Raw genomic sequence first — 23,623 nt, forward strand, 5'->3', positions numbered from 1 at the left:
CCTCCCACAGCTCCTCCTCCTCCTACCCTCCTTTTGTCCCAGCAGTGAAAAGGGTCTCTTTAGAAAGGATACCTTTAGAGAAAACAGCTGGTTGACTTCCAATGTAGATGTTGGTGCTTTTCAATGTTTTACAGAAAAGGGCCATTTGTTCCCTCTGAGTTAACCTCTTTGTACAAACATGAAAAGTAGAAAGTCCACCAGCCTATCTTAAAAAACTAAAGTATGTGAAAATTGTAGGCGCACGATGGAAGGGCATAGAGAATGTGCAGGGTTTTATGGTCTTGCTTGTTTACCTATGTAATTTCATCTGAAGTCTAGAGGCTTATAAACGTAAACTGTAAATGCATTACATACTCACCCATTTCTATGAAAGATAAACATATGTGGTGAACATTCACTTATTAATTTCACCAGACAAATGATAAAATAGCCTATTAGCTATCTGTCATATGACAGCGGTAATGCAAAGATCAATTTTGGCAAGGAAGAAACACTGTCCAAATTGTATATTATGATCCAGAGAATAGTCTAATAATACAATTTCTTAAAGAGCGACTGACCCTAAAAAACAACTAATCCCTTTGAAAATGGGCTTATGTGCCATTGTTAATGTTGTTAATGTTGTAAATGACCATTGTAGCTGGAAGTGTACAGAGGCCCATTATCAGCAACCATCACTCCTGTGTTCCAATAGCACATTGTGTTAGCTAATCCAAGTTTACCATTTTAAAAGGCTAATTGAGCATTAGAAAATCCTTTCGCAATTATGTTAGCACAGATGAAAACCAATTTGGTGGCATTATTTGGTGGCATTCTCTCTGAGCCTCTTTACTGTGTCGCCACCATGCTCGATGCTAGGTACAAGGACCGCTACTTTGATGTAGACAAGAAACATGGTTTACGTGAAATGTTACACACACAGCTGGACAAGATAGAAACGGACACAGTGACAGTGATACCATCGATCACCACATTATTTTGGAGCGATTGGAGACCCAAATTGGTCTACACGGACAAGTTCTGGCCTGGTTTAGAGCTTATCTGTCAGAAAGATATCAGTTTGCTTGAAACTTGACTTGAACCCAACAAATTTATCATATTACTCCAGTGCTAGCCTCTCTACCCTGGCATCCTGTTAAGTCTAGGGCTGACTTCAAGGTTTAACTGCTAACCTACAAAGCATTACATGGGCTTGCTCCTAACTATCTTTCCGATTTGGTCCTGCCGTAAATACCTACACGTACGTTAAGGTCACAACACGCTGGCAAAGAGCTGGAGGCAGGGCTTTCTCCTATAGAGCTTAAATTTTACGTAATGGTCTGCCAATCCATGTGAGAGACGCAGACTCGCTCTCGACCTTTAAGCCTTTATTGAAGACTCATCTCTTCAGTAGGTCATATGATTGAGTGTAGTCTGGCCCAGGTGTGTGAAGGTGAACGGAAAGGTACTGGAGTGACGAACCGCCCTTGCTGTCTCTGCCTGGCCGGTTCCCCTCTCTCCACTGGGATTCTCTGCCTCTAACCCTATTACAGGGGCTGAGTCACTGGCGCTCTTCCATGCGTCACTTGAGTGAGTTGAGTTACTGACGTGATCTTCCTGTCCGGGTTAGCGCCCCCCTCGGGTTTGTGCCGTGGGGGAGGTCTTCGTGGGCTATACTCAGCCTTGTCTCAGGGTAGTAGGTTGGTGGTTGAAGATATCCCTCTAGATATCCCTCCAGTACTTTTGCTGCAATAGTTTGTGTCGGGGGGCTAGGGCCAGTCTGTTATATCTGGAATATTTCCTGTCTTATCCGGTGTCCTATGTGAATTGAAGTATGCTCCCTCTAATTCTCTCTCTTTTTCTCTCTCTCTTCTATCGGAGGACTTGAGCCCTAGGACCATGCCTCAGGACTACCTGTCCTGTCTCCTTGCTGTCTCCAGTACACCTGGTCATGCTGCTGTTCCAGTTTCAACTGTTCTGCCTGCGGCTATGGAACCCTGACCTGTTCACTGGACATGCTACCTTGTCCCGGACCTGCTGTTTTGGACTCTCTCTCTACCACACAATTTCTGTACAGCACTTTGTGACATCGGGTGATGTTAAAAGGGCTGTATGGATACATGATTGATTGATTGATTGATTGATTGATTGACAGTGCACACTGAGGAAGAGAGGCCACGGACAGACAGAGCTGAAACTTCACTGCTTGACATGTTGGATGAAATCCTGGTTGAGAATGAAACGACTGAACAAATTAATAACAAAGCAGCATAACAAGTAAGTGAAAGAAATAGGTTTTGATTACGATCTAATCCTAATGGGGACATACGTAAATGCCAACAAAATAACTTTTTGGTCAGTGTGGTTTGGTATCTGTGTGTGTGAAACCTTTAACTAGGCAAGTCAATAAAGAACAAATTATTATTTACAATGACGGCCTACCTCGGCCCAACCCTGACGACGCTTTGCCAATGGGAATGACTCCCAATCATGGCCGGATGTGATACAGCCTGGATTTGAAACAGGGACTGTAGTGACACCTCTTGCACTGAGATGCAGTGCCATAGACCTCTGTGTCGTGTGTGTGTGTGTGTGTGTTTGTGTGTGTTGTGTAATTATTCAACTGTACTATAATGCTTAAAAGGCCACTAAAATGTTTAATATTGGTATTGTTTTTCTTGGCAAGGAAAATATTGGATATCGGTATTGGCCAAAAATGTCATATCGGTGCATCCCTAGCCTGCAGTGCTTAAGGTAATGCACAGGACCGACTACACTTAGTCTTAAGTAAAAAAAAAAAAAAAATGTAAGTGTGCATTAAGGCACGGAAGATTTGCAGACACATCCAGCGATTGAACTAATCTGGTATATTGCTCTCATGCGTTTCTCCCCAGTGGCCACATGAGGTTCGCAATTAAGAGCAGAAAGGAACATTTGGGACTGTATAATGATCACTTGTAGTGGAAACAAAGGCTAATGGACTCATAATGTCATTTTCCCTCACTGGAGAGGATATTGGCACAACACTGTCAAAATGAAATGTCCATTGTTGCTGATTGTTTGCCAGTTTCTAAGGAAATGAACAAGTCACTCCAAACTAAGTTGACCGCAACAACAAGCACAAGAGATAGGAGGTGCTGACAACTTTAGAATAAAGCACTTAATTGATTTATTTCCATTTGCAGTCCAAGTGATAACTCTTTCATTGTGGTCAGAACGTCATAAAAATCCACAACACCAATCTCCCTTAGAACTCTCTTTGATTATCATAGTTTAGGACAGGGTTCCCCAACAGGCAGCCCACGGGTCCGTTTATTTGGCCCCCCGAGTCTTCTATAAATAAATCAAAAATAAATGTTTTATTTTTGTACAAAATAATACCAGGAAATCCGATCCAAGTGATTTTAATTTAAGAAATCTGTCCCAGTCTTCCCACTCATAATAGAGAGCCACGTGATCGTATACAAATGTAAGCAAGATTTGAAATGATCATGTCTTAGTCAAACATTACATCTGTGTGGGCTGCTTGAGGTCAATTTGCGGTCTAAAAATTATTTGTAATTATGTTTACATTTTAGTCAATTAGCAGACGCTTTTTACCAGAGCGACTTACATGAGAAATGAAGGTCAAGTGGCTAGCGCAAGAGCACATTTACAGATTTTTCACCTAGTCAGCTCTGGGATTCAAACCAGTGACCTTTTGGTTACTGGCCCAACACTCTTAACTGCCAGGCTACCGCCAGGCTACCTGCCAGGCTACCATCCGCTGAAAAAAAAAAACGTCCTGCGGCTGAATCTAGTTGATGATCCCTGGTTGAGGATGAAGGACTTGATGTGTTGTCCTATGCAATCACATAAGCAATGTGCATTCCCACCAGCGTGATCACAGAGCTAGCTTCCTATGCTAAATGAATGAGCAAACTCCTCAAAATAGAAAATGGGCTGTATTAGTTTGACAAACTATATATAGGCTCCATGTACAGAGTACATTAGATTATTTAGTGTTCCTTGAGCAAAAACAAAAGGAGTTCTGTTCTAAGGCCTACTTCTCTCTGAACATCTCTCTGAGCATGCTGAACATGCTGTTCCATTTCAGCAGGCACTGATTGTCAAAGTGAATCAAGTCAATCCTGGCTCGCTTTGCAGTGAAGAGCAGTCCGACACGGCTAAGAATTTCACAGAGGCAGGCAGGCCCTTGTTCATTTTGAGGGACAGCTTCTTTATTTATGGAAAGGAATGAAGCAAGTCCATATTGTCTGACACACAGGCATGGTACCCATCCAACTTCCCTGTACCTTGTGACCTTTTTGGCATCAGTGATGAGAAGAAATCATCTTCATATGATGAATGCTGCTCTGTCTCGTCCTCTGTCATTGTGCCAAGATTATGTTTTGTGTAGACCAAACCTGTATAGTTGTAAATACACAACATACAAATATGGAATATTTCAGCAAATAAATTCTGCTTTATGTGGCAACTTAGTTCATCATATCACGGACATTACAATAGCCCAGACAGACTTTCCATACTTATTATTCTCAGATACTGGGACTGTAGTGAGTTCATCACGTTCTCAGACCTAACAAGTTGTCTAACGTTGCGATGAGTCCATGCCTAGCTGTACCTATTGTGTAGACACACAATTATATATATATATATATGCACAATTTGACTAACTGAGTCTCAGGCTTTTAGATTAACGTTATCCTAATTTACAAAGACAATTTACAGTACATAGCAAAAAAATCCTAAATCTCTCTAAATACTGTGTCATGAATATTAGATAGCTATCTATACTAGCTAGCTAGTTATCTTACCTCTACAATATTTCCTGAAGTTCGAGGCAGAGTTTGTGTCGGCTGCCAACTCTGCCATCCTGGGTAAGCAAAGCTTGCATTGAATCACCTCTCTTGTGCTTGAAGAACTGGTCACAGTCTCCTCCATCTCCATTGTTTTCACACACACCGCTTTGATATAAAAACATCTTTCATGACACATCTCAAACTAAACTAACTTATTTTTGCATTTTGCTGGAATCTCCTCCGCATCAGGAAATTTGCTTATTCCTGGACGTCCCCGACGATGTAGAGACAAAATTCCATTGAACTGATGCCGTGTAAGTCGCCTTTTGAGTGACAGCGCCAGAAAGTTTTCAACACAGGAAATCTACACAAAACAAAAGTACCTTGAGTGCAGTAGAAAATTAAAGGCAAATGCCCCAGCTTTTCACCATCTATTTCACGTCCGCTGTAAAGATAACGCAGATCGAAAAACATCCTGTCGTCTTCTTATGTGAGGCATGTTCATTTGTAACTGGTAATTATTTGCGAGGATGTGTGAGGTATGCACTGTTATGTCTAAGTTCAGTTTAGAAACTTGGACACCATTCTTTTATTTTTTTACATTTTTTACTGAGGGCCCTTGGCATGTTGGGAAAAGGTTAGCAGTACCGTAATAAAGGTTTTAAACTGCATTTTGTAACTTGTGTTTATGCACAATGGAATAATAAAACTAATACCATTTCTAATTTGTGGATCATTTTCCTTTCAACGACTTTAGTAGTGTTGTTTTAGACTTTCCTGCACACAAATTCTCAGTAAATTGGATGGAACCATACTTGAAACTTTACTCCTTTAACTAATGATATCTGGGTGACATAGACCATAAATTCCTGTTCCAGTATAAAATAAAATAATCACACTGTAGGTTAAGCCAATCAAATGAAGATATTTTGAATAGCTCTTGATGAAGTGTAATACACAAATTACAGCATTTCAGAAGAACCGTCTCCCACCAGTGGAGAGAAAGATAAGAAAGTAAATGCTGCATAGACGGTATATAGATCGAAACAACACTAAAACAGTAGTAGCAGCAGAGGAAGTTAAATGACTGTCCTGAAAAAATAAAGTCTACATTCATTTAAATTCCCTTTGGGTCAAAATTCTGAAAGTGTCCAGATATTAGCTTGGGGATATTGCAGGAGAACATCCCAATCCCACAGCAGACAGAGACACCTGGATCATGTTCATTACGGCATGGAACGGGAAAACTTAAAATCTGCGTTCCTCCCAGTTTAAGGGTGTTTTCACATATAGTCCTCTTTAAAAGAACCGATCTCAGCCGACTTTAAAGTGAACTATGGGCTAAAATCAATCAATCAATTATTTTTCCAGTTCACTTAATCTATTTTGTGGTCCTAGTCCTAAGCATTCACATTGTTATGTTTAGAAAGGAACCAACAGGTTTTTCCAACATTCACTCAATGCACTCTGGGTTTTTACCATGTGGAGGACAATCCATTCGATCAGAATGTGTTATCAGACAGCTAGATGTACGTACTTACATTTTGGAAGCTAATAGATTGCATTTAGTTAAAAGATGAGTAATTGTAATCAATTCCTCTTAACAAGACACTATAAACATGAACCAATATTATTGGTAACATAATACATAGCAGAAGAATAACTGCAGATTAAATAATGCTAGAATTGAACATTGTACACCCCATGTAGGCCATTGCCCCTTTAAGAGCTAGAATTGATTTTGTACCCTATATTGTGATCCTCCCCAAATATGTTGTTCAAACCCCCCAATCAAATGAATAATTTACGAAGCACTCTAATCCTATAGAGAACATATTACAAGCAAATAATCTGAACAAAAAATTCCACACATTTTGGAATGTATGTCCATCCTTGACAGACGCTAATCAATATCCATAAACGGCTCACGTTTTTCCTGCGAACCTGCACATCATCATCTTCCCACTTTTGTGTCACCAATGTGAGAACTTATGGCACTGGCAGGGGAAACGGTGTTGTAGTAGTCTAGTGTGTGGTGCAGGAATAATAACAAGGGAACCTGGGGAACTTTATGTTCAATTCTGTCTAAAAAAGGGAACCGGACCACAGAATTCAAGCGAACCGAACTCAGACCACCTCTCGAGATGGTCTCAGTTTGGTTTGCTCCAAGGGCTCTTTTGAGGTGTCTGAGTTCCTTTGGAGTGTTCACACTTCACATGAAATTGGCTGAAAGGAACCAAGTGTGAAATCCTACGTCTGTTTTCTTCAGTTTGGAGCATACTGAAATAGGCTCAGAGGTTACTGTCGGATGGAATCACAGTTGAGCTGAGTCACAAGGGATCACCCCTTAACACCATCAAGGAACCGACATTTGCACAGAGGCCAAATTAACTACAAAGAAACTATGTGAAAAGCACCCAACAAGGACCTGGCCTGAGAATGCTTGTTACGCCATGCAGTAACTATTATTGGATGTAATATCTTCTTTGGCCAGAGTCCAAAACATTTTGGGAGTCGTGATTGTATACCAAGTCTGAGGGGTTCGTGGAGGCATGGTGTGGCAGATATGAACTTGGCATTGAACCTATTCTGTGCAATCAGGAGGTGGCTGTTGAATGACTGGCACTGGAAATGTGTATAGTGGACAAGGGCAGTTGGATGCCCATCGACGTGATAACTTGAATGGAAAAACTGTGACAAGAAGCAGAAAATGGTTGAATTGCATACTTATTGTCTTTTTGGCATCACTCGTAAAGCCCTGTGCGCTGAAATCACAGACAATCTCCGCGTGGGTTTGAAACATCCGCTTCCTCTTGTCCAGTTCACATCCAACCCACCTCTCCTCCACAGCTGCTACCTATTGTGAGGAGAACACTCTTCCCACAAACAGGAAGGTGGGAGGACATCTTTCCAGAAAAGTACTAGTCAAAAGAAACCTGAAACATTTTTAGAGGCACTCGTTTATAAGAATACATAGAGTTCATTGAAGATGAATTTGACCCATAAAAAAATGACATAGCATGTACAAAGAAAGAGACATCAATAGGCTTTAAAGCAGTAGTCTAAATAAACCTTTCCTGGAGTTTGTCACTCAAATTGTGACTGGAAATTATGACAAAATGGTATGACTGTTCATATGAAGCAGGAGTGATACCAAAGCACTGTCTCCTAACCTGCTTCCCCTTCTTCAGACAATACCTATGTAATATAACCCGAGGAATGACTCGTAAGGCTGCCGTTGTCAATGAGTCAATGAATGGTCTTGCCTAATTAAAAACGGCAACAAAAACAGGGTAATCCAATAGGCCGAGCGCCGTCCAATCATCTACCACTACGCACTACTATTCACAATACATGACCTCTGAGATTAGGTGTCTTCTTAAATCGTACAGCAAATATACAATGGCTAGGCCTAAATATAGCTTGTGTGAATCATTTATGGGTATTTGCAACTCTATTTACAACCTCAGACCTAGCTCTCATTCATATATTTGATAAAGCAGAGTGGTGAAAAAAAGACATTGAAGTAGACTGGGGGCCATAAGACTGCAGCTAGTTCGAAGTGTGTAACATATCTGGGTCCATTTCAAGAAGGTGACCGTTAGCGTTGGTGCCTTTTTGACTGCAGGCCAAACAAAATAACTCAGGCAGGATAGACGGCGACAATAAACCAACTTGCAATGAGGGGATCTTTAGTAACACTCCACACACCCAGGGGCCTTTTGGCAGCCCCTCTGGCCCTTGTTGTTACAGCTAGCGAGGGTCCTTGGCCTCTTACTGGAAGTCACCATAAAGACAGGGCAGTAGTGAATAAACAAGCACTGGTACGTGGACTGCAGACACGGGTGTAACAAATGACACACACTTCTCACTTTACCAACTCACATTCATATTCAAATTTACACAAAAAACACACTTCACTTTTCTGTCATTCACTCATACAGTGAGGGGAAAAAAAGTATTTGATCCCCTGCTGATTTTGTACATTTGCCTATTGACAAAGAAATGATCAGTCTATAATTTTAACAACAAAAATCCAGAAAAACACATGTCAAAAATGTTATAAATTGATTTACATTTTAATGAGGGAAATAAGTATTTGACCCCCTCTCAATCAGAAAGATTTCTGGCTCCCAGGTGTCTTTTATACAGGTAACGAGCTGAGATAAGGAGCACACTCTTAAAGGGAGTGCTCCTAATCTCAGTTTGTTAACTGTATAAAAGACACCTGTCCACAGAAGCAATCAATCAATCAGATTCCAAACTCTCCACCATGGCCAAGACCAAAGAGCTCTCCAAGGATGTCATAAACTACTACTTACCAAGAGTGTTTCCATGTATATTTTTCATAGCTGTCTATTTACGACCACATAAGGATGCTGGCACTAACACCACACTCAACGAGCTGTATAGGGCCATAAGCAAACAAGAAAATGCTCACCCAGAGGAAGCACTTTTCCTGGCTTGTGATTTTAATCCAGTGAAACTGAAATCTGGTTTCATCTCATTACCAGCATGTCACCTGGGCAACTAGAGGCAACAAAATTCTAGATGTAGATTCTAGATTCTTTACTCCAAACACAGAACTGCATACAAGGCTCTCCATCGCCCTCCTTTTGGAAAATCTGACCATACCTCTATCCTCCAAATTCCCGCTTATAAGCAAAAACTCAAATAGGAAGTACGAGTGACGCATTCAATACAGAAGTGGTTCGATGAAGCAAAAGATAAGCAACAGAACATGGTAGCAGACTGGAATACAGTACCAATCTAAAGTTTGGACACACCTGCTCATTCAAGGGTTTTTCTTTATTTTTTACTATTTTCTACATTGTAGAATAATAGCGAAGACATCAAAACTATGAAATAACAGAAAGAATAATGTAGTAACCCAAAAAATGTTTAGATTTGAGATTCTTCAAAGTAGCAACCCTTTGCCTTGATGACAGCCTTGCACACTATTGGCATTCTCTCAACCAACTTCATGAGGTAGTCACCTGGAATGCATTTCAATTAACAGGTGTGCCTCGTTAAAGGTTAATTTGTGGAATTTCTTTCCTTCTTAATGTGTTTGAGCCAATCAGTTGTGTTGGGACAAGGTAGGGGTGGTTTACAGAAGACAGCCCTATTTGGTAAAAGACCAAGTCCATATTATGGCAAGAACAGTTCAAATAATCAAAGAGAAACGACAATCCATTATTACTTGAAGATATGTCAGTCAATCTGGAACATTTCAAGAACTTTGTCAAGTGCGGTCACAGAAAAACATCAAGAGCTATGATGAAACTGGCTCTCATGAGGACCGCCACAGTGACGCAAACCTACCAGACAAGCTAAGGCAAGCAAAGGTGAACCATGCATGAGAGCACCAGCTGTTACAGATGACTGCGTTATCTTGCTCTCTGTAGCCAATGTGAATAAGACCTTTACACAGGTTTACATTTACAAGACTACGGGGCCAGACAGATTACCAGGACGCACACTCAGAGCATATGCTGACCAGCTGGCAAGTGTCTTCACTGACATGTTCAACCTCTCTCTGACCCAGTCTGTAATACCTACATGTTTCAAGCACACAACCATAGTCCTGTGTTACTGTGACCAACAACGCAAAGGTAAACTGTTTAAATGACTAACTCCCCGTAGCACTCACATCTGCAGCCATGAAATGCTTTGAAAGTCATGGCTCACATCAACACCATCCTCCCAGACACCCTGGACCCACTCCATTTAGCATGCTGCCCCAACAGATCCACAATCTTTATTACACTCCACACTGTCCTCCCCCCACCTTGGCAAGAGAAACACTTATGTGAGAATGTTGTTCATCGACTACAGCTCAGCGTTCAAAACCAAAGTGCTCTCCAAGCTCATCACTAACCTCATGACTCTGGGACTCAACAACTCGCTACGCAAATGGATTCTGGATTTCCTGTGTGGTGCCAGGACAACAACCTCTCCCTCAATGTCTGAAGACAAAGGAGCTGATCGTGGACTACAGGAAACGGAGGTCCGAGAACACCCTAATCCACAGACAGGGCTGTAGTAGAGCGGGTTGAGAGCTTCAAGTTCCTTGGTGTCCACATCACTAAGGAATAAACATGATCCACACATACCAACACAGTCGTGAAGTAAGGCACGACAACGCCTCTTCCCACAGGATGCTGCAAAGATTTAGCATGGACCCTCAAAAAGTTAATCAGTTGCACCTTGGAGACCACCTTGACTGGCTGCAGTACTTGATATGGAAACTGCTTGGCATCCAACCTCAAGGCTCTACAAATGGTAGTCTGGACGGCCGAGCTCATTGCCACCCAGGACTTCTATACCAGGCGGTGTCAGAGGAAGGCCCTAAAAATTGTCAAAGCCTCCAGCCACCCAAGTCATAGACTGTTCTATCTGCTACTGCAGGGCAAGTGGTACAGATGCACCAAGTCTGAAACCAAAGGGAGCCTGAACAGCTTCTACCCTCAAGCTACTGTTTATTATCTTGACTTTACACCTACCTCTATGTACATACAGTGCCTTCAGAAATAATTCATAATCCTTCAATTATTCCACATTTTGTTTGCCTGAATTCAAAATGTATTAGATTGTTTTCTCACCCATCTTCACACAATACACCTCAATGACGAAGTGATACATTTTTCTGCAAATGTATTGGAAATGAAATACAGAAATATATTTTTTAAATAACTTTTGCTATAACACTACAAATTGAGCTCAGGTGCATCCAATTTCCTTTGATTATCCTTGAGATGTCACTACAACTTGATTGGAGTTCACCTGTGGCCAATTCAATAAGTTGGACATAATTTAGAAAGAAACACACCTATATAAGTTCCCACAGTTGACAGTGCATGTCAGAGCAAAAACTATACCATGCAGTCCAAGGAATTTCCGTAGATTTCCAAAATAGAATTGTGATGAGGAATACATACTATATATACAAAAGTTTGGACACCCCTTAAAATGAGAGGATTCTGCTATTTCACCCACACACGTTGCTGACAGATGTATAAAATCAAGCACACAGCCATGCAATCTCCATTGACAAACATTGGCAGTAGAATGGCCTTACTGAAGAGCTCAGTGACTTTCAACATGGCACCGTCGTAGAATGCCACCTTTACAACAAGTAGTTTGGCCATTTTCTGCCCTGCTAGAGCTGCCCCTGTCAACTGTAAGTGCTGTTATTGTGAAGTAGAAACGTCTAGGAGCAACAATGGCTCAGCCGCGAAGTAGTAGGCCACACAAGCTCACAGAACGGGACCACTGAGTGCTGAAGTGCGTAGCGCGTAAAAATCGTCTGTCCACAGTTGCAACACTCACTACCGAGTTCCAAACTGCCTCTGGAAGCAACGTCAGCACAATAACTGTTTGTCGGGAGCTTCCAGAAATGGGTTTCCACAGCCTAGCAGCGGCACACAAGCCCAAGATCACCATGCACAATGCCAAGAACCCCATGGAGTGGTGTAAAGCTTGCCGCCATTGGACTCTGGAGCAGTGGAAATGTGTTTTCTGGATTGATGAATCACGCTTCACCATCTGGCTGTCTGACTGACAAATCTGTGTTTGGTGGATGCCAGGAGAACGAGAACCTGCCCCAATGCATAGTGCCAACTGTGAACTTTGGTTGAGGAGGAATAATGGTCTGGGGCTGTTTTTCATGGTTCGGGATCAGATCCTTAGTTCCAGTGAAGGGAAATCTTAACACTACAGTATGCAATGAAATTTGAGAAGATTCTGTTCTTCCAATTTTGTGGCAACAGTTTGGGGAATGCCCTTTCCTGTTTCAGCATGACAATTCCCCTGTGGACAAAGCGAGGTCCATATAGAAATGGTTTGTTGAGATCGGTGTTGAAGAACTTGACTGGCATGCACATAGCCTGACCTCAACCCAGCACTTGGGCACATAAAGCCCACCAATTGGGCTTTATGGGAGAGTGGCCAGATGGAAGATCCTCATGAAAAAGGGCATATGACAGCACACCTGTAGTTTGCAAAAAGGCAGGTGAATGATTCTGAAATCATCAGGAAAAATATTATGTTGTCTGATAAGATATTTTTTTTAACTCTTTGGCCTGAATGCAAAGTGGTATGTCTGGAGAAAACCAGGCATACCTCATCACCTGTCTAACAACATCCCTACCGTGAAGCATGGTGGTAGCAATATCATGCTATGGGGATGCTTTTCAGTGACAGGGACTGAGAGACAAGTAAGGTTAGAGGGAACAACGAATGGAGCTAAATACAAGAAAATCCTTGATGAGAACCTGCTCCAGAGTGCAAATGACAAAATGGTGCGAAGATTTATGTTCCAAAAGGACAATGACATCAAGCATACAGCCAAATCAACGCTGGAATGGCTTCAGAACAATAATGTGAAAGTCCTCAAGTAGCCCAGCCAAAGCCTAGACTTGAATCCCATTTCAAATCTGTGGAAAGACTTGAAGATTGCTGTTCACCGCCACCCTCCATCTTGAGAAAATCTGCAAGGAAAAATGGGAGAAAATCCCCAAATTCAGATGTGCAAAGCTGACACAGACATACCCAAGATGACTCAAAGCTGTAATCACCGCCAAAGGTGCTTCTACAAAGTATTGACTGTGTGAATACTTATGCAAATGTGTAGATATTTATGTATTTAATTTTTCTATACATTTGCAAAAATGTTCAACTTGTCATTATGGGGTATTGTGGGTAGATGCAGGAGAACTAAATTAATGTAATAAATGTTGAATTTAGGCTGTAACGCAGCTGTATATACTGTACCTCAATTACCCGTGTGGATATAGCCAAATTATTGTTACTCAGTGTGTATTAATTACATTTGTTATTTTTTTCTATAATTGTTATATTTTTCTTTCTGCATTGTTGGGAAGGGTCTGTAAGTAACCCCCTTTCATTGTTAGCCTACACGTGTTGATTACGAAGCAATTTGAGATAATAAAGTATACATAAAAATAATAGAACACCTTAAACACACACACACATACTTAAGCTTTACACAGATTCTTTCAAATAAAATTGATTTTGCAAGAGACAACTGATTGTCTCAAGAGATAAAGGGGGAGATTATAGGATTTAGATTGATTAATTAAAGGTGGTACGTTTGAGAAAAATGTATAGTGTTATTTTCCTACACCAGGAAACTGTGGAAATGAATTAATATAAGTCCTATAATAATAATTAAAACCAGTTCAGGGAGTCTAAGACAAGCCAAACATCTTCCACTACTGTCCATGACAAATATCCACAACATAAAATAAGATTGCAGGAGATAGGAGTATCTTGAACCTGTCCAACAACATACACCCCTTCAGCTGACAAAAATGTCTAGTAGGCGAGTACTCCCATAAAACATAAATTCTGATTGCTACACTGCATAGAGAAAAATACACAATTCAGGTATAGCTTCCCTCTCAACTCTCCTCATGTCCTGCATGAAAGCCAAGGATGTTACCGTAGCTATGGTGTCATGAAAACATCAGGGGTAACCCATTCCAGCAGATGGCAGCACTCAAAGGAACATCTCAAAACACCTTCAAGAAGGTCATCATCCCAGAACTGCTATGCTTATAGCAGTGTTTGTCAATCCATAACTAGGGGACCCACAGAGGGTGCACTTTTGTCTTCTAGCCCAGCACCAACACAAAGAATAAACAAAGTTGAATTGGATGTGTTCGTGCTGGGCCAGAGCAAAAATGTGCACACCGCGAGGAGCATTCCAGCAATGGATTAGTTGTTGAGTACACAGATTAGCAAGGGGTGTAATGCTTATGTTACTAGCTCCAACAGTGCAGTAAGTGTCTAACAGTACAGTACAATAATAATACACAAATAATCAATGACAAAAATTAAGAAATATCTGGAATATAAATATAAATATGTGGTGTGCATAGACGATATGGACAATTGTGTGTGTGTGTGCACAAGTTTGCAGCACCTGAAGGAGTGTTTGAAAAGGCTATAACAAGGAGAGACATCACAAAGCCATTTCTGGCAGATAAGGAAGGAGAGGCCTTTCGCAGATGCTGTTAGAGATGTGTCGCAGATCAGCTGCATTTATGGAGATAGAGGAGAGGAGGACAAGGAGGGGTAGAGGGGGCTCCAACCAAGGAGTGAGGGAGGGGAGTTCATTTGACAGACATCTTTCATGTCTGCTCTCGGCGGACTCGTTCTTCGTAGACAAACCCAACCTGTACAGACAAACCCAAGAGCCAGCTCAGCCCTATGTGGTCTCGTGGTCCTGCTCAGGCAAGCAAAAGCAGCATCCCCCGCCTTCATTGCTACATTCCTGAACAACAGGGGAGAATGTAGCCCATAGTGCTCAGCCCAGTCAAATAGATACATTACAGAGAGTACAGAGAGATAGAGATAGGGAGAGAGAGAGAAAGACAGGATGGAGGGGAAGAGAGAAAAGAAAAGGATGGGGAAAAATAGGCAGGGAAAGAGAGAGATTGGGGAAAAGATAGAGAGGGGGGGAGAGAGAAAGAAAGAGGGAGAAATAAAGAAAAAGAGGGAGGTTAGACAACTTTAGAGCTGGGACACGATGTTCCCGCCACCAGGCATTCCGCTCAGTAAATGATGAGCAACTGGATTCTACTTCTAATCCTGGAGGTGTCTCAACCAATGGTGGGCACAACACAACACCTCGGATGTCACTTCCTGACAACTTCTACCATCAAAAGGATGTGCTTTTAGAAAGTGTTTGAATTCATATAGCACAACCCTGAAATTATGAAGTTTTCTACACTATAATTTTGAAACCACAATGGCCAAACTCACTCTCTATGGTTCGAACTAATCCATGTATGGCAGGACCATCACTTGTTGATCCAACAAAGTGAAATAAGGAACTGCTATAACTACTCAATTTATTTACACTAGTAACTAGTTGAATTGTGTTATAACATGGATACAGTATGATAGCTATAACATATCAATGAATTCACACGTTCTCTACAGCTGCCATATACACACAACCATGTTCTGACTCGTTCTTAAAACGATGATGGTATTATGAAACCAATAAGTGTTAGAAGCTGTTGTGTAATTCTAATAATAATAATAAATAATAATAACAACAAGAACACACACAGTACAATGTTACACTGTTCCATTCAATATGCACCCAGGACAGAATCGCTGCTTGTCACACCCTGGTCTTAGTATTTTGTGTTTTCTTTATTATTTTGGTCAGGCCAGGGTGTGACATGGGTTATTTATGTGGTGTGTTTTGTCTTGGGGTTTTTGTAGGTTATGGGATTGTGGTGTAGTATAGTTGTCTATGGTTGCCTAGAGTGGTTCTCAATCAGAGGCAGGTGTTTATCGTTGTCTCTGATTGGGAACCATATTTAGGCAGCCATATTCTTTGAGTGTTTGGTGTTTGATTGTTCCTGTCTCCGTGTTTGTTTGCACCAGATAAGGCTGTTTAGGTTTTCACATTACGTTTATTGTTTTTGTATTGTTCGGTATTATCTTCATTAAAGATGTATCAAGATAACCACGCTGCATTTTGGTCCGATCCCTGCTACACCTCCTCTTCAGAGGAAGAGGAAGAAGAAAACCTTAACACTGCTAGAATAATGCCCTGATGTATAGATTTAATTCACACAGCAGTGGATGAAAAGTCAGCTTCATGCAAGTGGCTCTCTGTGCTGCCTAATGTATGACCAAATAACTGTACTCTACAATACATTTTGAGAAAGTGATAACTTTGCCATACTCAATCAAATGAGACCAGTGTTAATATGTGTTATGGTTGATAGATTAATCATTTTTTATAACTTTATAAGTGGGGCTGACTGTAATCCAACACAAACCACTAGGGATCCGATTGCTTACAAATATTGAAGGATATCTGCATAAAATTGTATTTATGGACCAACAGTTCCTCCAATTGGTAAAAATGTAGGTGTTACCGTAATACATACAATTTAGAAGATACATAAATGTAATAGAATATAACATTAGTTTAATTGATTTGAAGTGGTTGTGATAAAAACCCTGACATAATTGGGCCTTGATCCAAACAGATAAAAGAACATGTGCTTACAATATAGAAAGAGAGAATAGAGCGAGTAGAGAGAGAGAGAGACAGAGAGAGAGAGAGGTAGAGAGAGAGCAAGGAGGGAGAGAGACATTATCCGAACAAAGAGACACCTGTGGAAACATAAACATGCGCTGTATGTGTATTAATAAGGCTTGTCAACAGTGAACCCGCTGGCACCTCCTGTCAGATAAAGCATGTGATTGTGCAGGTAAACGAACAGAGGGATTGGTAGGTACGTGCACAATGACAATGCAACTGCTGACTATCCTGAAGCTCAACGCCTCTCATCCAATGTCAATAAACGAAGTGGAGAGGGGGCTTTCTTCAGGGGAGGGGGTGAACAGAAAAATCCACCAGTAGGCCCATACACAATGTTTACTGAGATAAATTAATTATAAGACTGCTTATTTTCGTAATAAACGTCTAACAAGTCAGCAGCCAACCCCAGAGCAAAAACCTTTCAACAATTCTGCAATATTGATCTCATAAGCACCCGTCAGACCACAGGAACGTGTTCTTTGTTACAATGTATCTTGAATGACGCGATCAAAAACGAACATGCTGTGTGCGCCAATATTAGGTATGTGTGGTAGAATTCTGCTTCAAAATGCTGCCAAATCTACATAACATTCTGAAATAAGGCCACAAAACATATTTATACAGTGCCAAGATGTTTGATAATACATCCTATTTTTAAACAGTAGCACAAGCCTACTCACCTGAGGTACGAAAACGAATCGTGAACAACAAATTCTATCCAATTCACCAATGCAATGCAATACAGCCCTTCTAACACAAGAGGGAGTCCTCAAATCCTGGAGAGCTCTGTGGGGTGCCACAGCCAGCCACAGAGTCTTCAACCTCATTAGAAGTGGAGAGGCTCAATCACAAGACTATTAGCAGGGCTTAAGGGGCAGCCCGCAGGACGGACCTGTTCACACAGTTCAGACGGAACATGGGCAGGGGCGAGGAGCAGAGGCCAACCAAGATCAGGGGTCATGGGACTTCGGGACATGGGCCATGTTCGAATACCTATTTTGTCATGTGGTTGAACTATCCCTTTTAAGAATGCATTCTTCCTTCCTCTGTGAATGGCTGGATCAGTGATCACTTTGAGCAACGGCTAAATTAAGGGGATATTCAAACACGGCCATGGACAAGACTGAGCTCAAACCACCATTCCAACAACAGAGGGCAACTGAGCATAGGAGGAGCTCTTGATGGATGTGATTTATAGTTTATTTTCCAGGTGCTCAAAGCGCTTTACGATCTGAGGGGGAGGAAATTCACTTCATCCATGTCACCAATGTGCAGCAACACCCATTTGTGTGATGCCACTGTCGCCATTTTTATTTTATTTACATTTTTACCCCCTTTTCTCCCCAATTTCATGGTATCCAATTGTTAGTAGTTACTATCATGTCTCATCGCTACATCTCCCGTATGGGCTCGGGAGAGACGAAGGTCGAAAGCCATGCGTCCTCCGAAACACAACCCAACCAAGCCGCACTGCTTCTTAACACAGCGCGTCACCCCATGCGTCACCCCATGGACCTCCCGGTCGCGGCCGGCTGCGACAGAGCCTGGGCTCGAACCTAGAGTCTCTGGTGGAACAGCTAGCACTGTGATGCAGTGCCTTAGACCAATGCACCACCCGGGAGGCCGCCAGTAGCCATTTTGTGCCAGAAATCAGTGGAGTGTAGAGGTGAGGGGTGAACCAACTACTGCTAATAATTTACCTGCTTCCCAGACCCAGAATGAACAAACTGGCACTCCCCACCAGGAATCCAGATGTCTGCTTGACTGTGACTGACTGGACAGGGCTGGGCAGGTGGGATCACAGAGGTGAAGAGGACCCTGTGGGTTCAGACTGACTGGCTAAATATTTACTGAGAGTGAAGGGTGAGGTGGTTTAAGAATTGGGCTTATTTTCAGCTAGTGTAAAAATAGGGAAGGGCACGGCTAATTGATTAATCTAATATACGAACAAACTTTAATATTTGATAACTTGCGAGAGTATTATAGCCATATTTTAACGATGAAAATTCTTTGCCGGAAATAGAATTATTCATGTGACATCACTACATAGAAGAACTGTTTGTACCATGACTTTAACGTTGTTTTTTATGTTGTTTTTTAAAAGGTGTGCCTAAATAAAGACACCAGTAGCCTGCACATGTTCCATACCTGTAGCTTGTCGGGTAGCTTGTTGCTCCATACCTGTTGTTATTGTCGGGCAATCAAAGAGGCACTACAGTCAGAGGCTCCATATATAGCCTAGCAGATGAAGCGGGATATTTCTAATCAATGCAAAATGGAATTCAAATTATGGAATTAAGTTACCTTAATGAAAGGAGTAGACTAAAATGAGTAACAGGTAGTCTGTTTTTTTAATCCGAATGGAGTTGTTGTACAAAAGGATATGAAGAGCAGCAAAATTGCCTCCAATTAGCTTTGCTAGCTAGTTAGTTGGCTAACTCATCTGGCTGGCATAGATATCAAATCAAATTGTATTAGTCACAATGCTTACTTACGAGCCCCTAACCAACAGTGCAGTTTAAAAAAAATACAGATAAGAATAAGAGATGAATGTAACAAGTAAATAAAGAGCAGCAGTAAAAAATAACATTATATACAGGGGGTGCCGGTACAGAGTCAATGTGTGGGGGCACCGGTTAGTTGAGGTAGTATGCACATAGATGACAACAGAGATTGGCAGTGGTGTGGAGGGGGGGGGGGGGGGGGACAATACAAATAGTCTGGGTAGCCATTTGACTAGATGTTCAGCAGTCTTATGGCTTGGGGGTAGAAGCTGTTTATAGAAGCCTCTTAGACTTGGTGCTCCGGTACTGCTTGCCGTGTGGTAGCAGAGAGAACAGTCTATGACTAGGGTGGCTGGAGTCTTTGACAATGTTTGGGCCTTCTTCTGACACCGCCTGGTATAGAAGTCCTGGATGGCAGGAAGCTTGGCCCCAGTGATGTATTGGGCCGTTCGCACTACCCTCTGTAGTGCCTTGCCGTCGGAGGCCGAGCATTTGCCATACCAGGCAGTGATGCAACCAGTCAGCATGCTCTCGATGGTGCAGCTGTAGAACCTTTTGAGGATCTGAGGACCCATGCCAAATCTTTTCAGTCTCCTGAGGGTGAAAAGGTTTTGCCGTGCCCACTTTATGACTGTCATGGTGTGCTTGGACCATGTTAGTTTGTTGGTGATGTGGACACCAAGGAACTTGAAGCTCTCAACCTGCTCCACTGCAGTCCCGTCGATGAGAATGGGGGCGTGCTCTGTCCTCTTTTTCCTGGAGTCCACAATCATCTCCTTTGTCTTGATCACGTTGAGGGAGAGGTTGTTGTCCTTACACCACACGGCCAGGTCTCTGTTGTGTCATTGGCAAATTTAATGATGGTTTTGGAGTCGTGCCTGGCCGTGCAGTCATGAGGGAACAGGGAGTACAGGAGGGGGCTGAGCACGCACCCCTGAGGGGCCCCTGTGTTGAGGATCAGCGTGACGGATGTATTGTTACTAGAGGTCGACCGATTAATCGGAATGGCCGATTAATTAGGTCCGATTTCAAGTTTTCATAACAATCGGTAATCTGCATTTTTGGACACCGATCATGGCCGATTACATTGCACTCCACGAGGAGACTGTGTGGCAGGCTGACTACCTGTTACGAGTGCAGCAAGAAGCCAAGGTAAGTTGCTAGCTATCATTAAACGTATCTTATAAAAAACAGTCAATCTTAACATAATCACTAGTTAACTACACATGGTTGATGATATTACTAGTTTATCTAGCTTGTCCTGCGTTGCATTTAATCGATGCGGTGCCTGTTCATTTCTCATCGAATCACCTATCAGCCTACTTCGCCAAATGGGTGATGATTTAAAAAGCGCATTTGCGTAAAAAGCTCTGTCGTTGCACCAATGTGTACCTAACCATAAACATCAATGCCTTTCTTTAAAATCAATATACAAGTATATATTTTTAAACCTGCATATTTAGTTAATATTGCCTGCTAACATGAATTTATTTTAACTAGGGAAATGGTGTCACATCTCTTGCGTTCCGTGCAAGCAGAGTCAGGGTATATGCAGCAGTTTGGGCCGCCTGGCTCGTTGCAAACTGTGTGAAGACTATTTCTTCCTAACAAAGACCGTAATTAATTTGCCAGAATTGTACATCATTATGACATAACTTTGAAGGTTGTGCAATGTAACAGCAATATTTAGTGTTTGGAATGCCACCCGTTAGATAAAATACGGAACAGTTCCGTATTTCACTGAAAGAATAAATGTTTTGTATTCGAAATGATAGTTTCCGGCTTTGACCATATTAATGACCTAAGGCTCGTATTTCTGTGTGTTATTATGTTATAATTAAGTCTATGATTTGATATTTGATAGAGCAGTCTGACTGAGCGGTGGTAGGCAACAGCAGGCTCGTAAGCATTCATTCAAACAGCACTTTGTGAATTTGCCAGCTGCTCTTCGCTGTGCTTCAAGCATTGAGCTGTTTATGACTTCAAGTCTATCAACTCCCGAGATTAGGCTGGTGTAACCGATGTGAAATGGCCACCTAGTTAGCGGGGTGCGCGCTAATAGCGTTTCAATCGGAGACGTCACTCGCTCTGAGACCTTGAAGTAGTTGTTGGGTAACAATGGGTAACGTGGAGCGATGGGTAACGATGCTTCGAGGGTGGCTGTTGTCGATGTGTTCCTGGTTCAAGCCCATGTTGGGGCGAGGAGAGGGACGGAAGCTATACTGTTACACTGGCAATACTAAAGTGCCTATAAGAACATCCAATAGTCAAAGGTACCGTAATTTCCGGACTATAATCCTTTTATGGAGGTGGTCCCTGTACAGGGACCGCTCAGCGGAAATTTCAGAGCGCCACCTATAGTACTTTACTTAGTACTCGTTAAATCTCAAACTTTCATAAAAATACACATGCAAGGTACTGAATTAAAGCTACACTCGTTGTGAATCTAGCCACCAAGTCAGATTTGTAAAATACTTTTCGGCGAAAGCATGAGAAGCTATTATCTGATAGCATGCACCCCCCAAAATACCAGCACGACACGTAAACAACAGATTTTGCGGTAGCCGGCGCTACCCAAAACGCAGAAATAAAATATAAAACATTCATTACCTTGGACGAGCTTCTTTGTTGGCACTCCTATATGTCCCATAAACATCACAATTGGGTCTTTTTCCCGATTAAATCCGTCATTGTATACCCAAAATGTCATTTGCTGAAGGCCAGTCTGATGCTGCAAAAAGTCAATTTACAAGACGCAACGTCACTTTTTAAAATTACAAAAGTCGCCTATAAACTTTTACAAATCACTTCAAACGACGTTTCTAAACCAACTTTAGGTATTAATAAACGTTAATGATGTATCAAATTGATCACGGGGCGATCTGTATTCGATAGCCACTTTTTTCCCACACTTTGAACCTCGCGGTTTATACAATGACGCGGCTAATTTATGGATTTTTCTCGCTTTCACAAGATTCATGCCGCCAAAAAACTGAGCACCGTCACATAATGTGACCTAAATCGAGCGCGCTCAAACTTCCCATCATTCTGATTACGGTAGTCATTTTGTCACCCTCATCATGATGAGGAAGAAATGCAAAGAAACGGAGAAATGCATATGATGCAGCTTTCAAGTTGAAGGCGATCGATCTGGCTGTTGGAAAAGGAAATAGAGCTGCTGACAGCGTGGAGCATTGTCAAAAAAATCCACTATCATCAACGGGTTTCGAAAGGCTGGACTGCTGCGTGTTGAAGAGGGCAGCAATCCAACATCGGATGAAGCAATTCTGAGGCTATTCAACTCCGACACCGAAGGAGAGGACTTCAGTGGTTTCAGGGCACAGGAGGAGGAAGATAGTGACCAATGACTTTCTTGGTAGGCTACTGTTTAATTTTTGTTACAAGCCGTGTTTCGTTTAAAGGCTGTGTAAAGTTAATTTGTTTCAATGTACCGGTAGGCACCTGCGGCTTATAGACATGTGCGGCTTATTTATGTACAAAATACATATTTTTTAATAATTCAGTGGGTGCGGTATATATTCAGGAGCGCTTAATAGTCCAGCAATTACGGTATATGAAATACAAATGGTATAGAGAGAAATAGTCCTATAATTCCTATAATAACTACAACCTAAAACGTCTTAACTGGGAATATTGAAGACTCATGTTAAAAGGAACCACCAGCTTTCATATGTTCAGAGCAAGGAACTTAAACATGGCACATGTTGCACTTTTACTTTCTCCTCCAACACTTTGTTTTAACATTATTTAAACCAAATTGAATATGATTCATTATTTATTTCAGACTAAATTGTTTCATTGATGTATTATATTGTATATATATTGTAATTACTTTGCCACCATGGCCTATTTATTGCCTTAACTCCCTTATCTTACCTCATTTGCACTCACTGAAAATGTACTTTTTGTTTTCTTTTGTTCTACTGTATTATTGACTATGTTTTGTTTATTCCATGTGTAACTCTGTGTTGTTTTACAGTGCCTTGCGAAAGTATTCAGCCCCCTTGAACTTTGCGACCTTTTGCCACATTTCAGGCTTCAAACATAAAGATATAAAACTGTATTTTTTTGTGAAGAATCAACAACAAGTGGGACACAATCATGAAGTGGAACGACATTTATTGGATATTTCAAACTTTTTTAACAAATCAAAAACTGAAAAATTGGGCGTGCAAAATTATTCAGCCCCCTTAAGTTAATACTTTGTAGCGCCACCTTTT

At 41.6% G+C, this 23,623-nt stretch overlaps 1 protein-coding gene across 1 annotated transcript in view; it reads right to left on the reverse strand.

Annotated features, from left to right (window-relative positions):
• The window catches only part of LOC110501280 (collagen alpha-1(XVIII) chain), a 175,247-nt gene that overhangs the window by 91,221 nt on the left and 60,403 nt on the right, over positions 1-23,623 (reverse strand). The window lies entirely within an intron of this gene.

The sequence above is a fragment of the Oncorhynchus mykiss genome, chromosome 22 (assembly GCF_013265735.2).
Source record: "Oncorhynchus mykiss isolate Arlee chromosome 22, USDA_OmykA_1.1, whole genome shotgun sequence".
Classification (NCBI taxonomy): domain Eukaryota; kingdom Metazoa; phylum Chordata; class Actinopteri; order Salmoniformes; family Salmonidae; genus Oncorhynchus; species Oncorhynchus mykiss.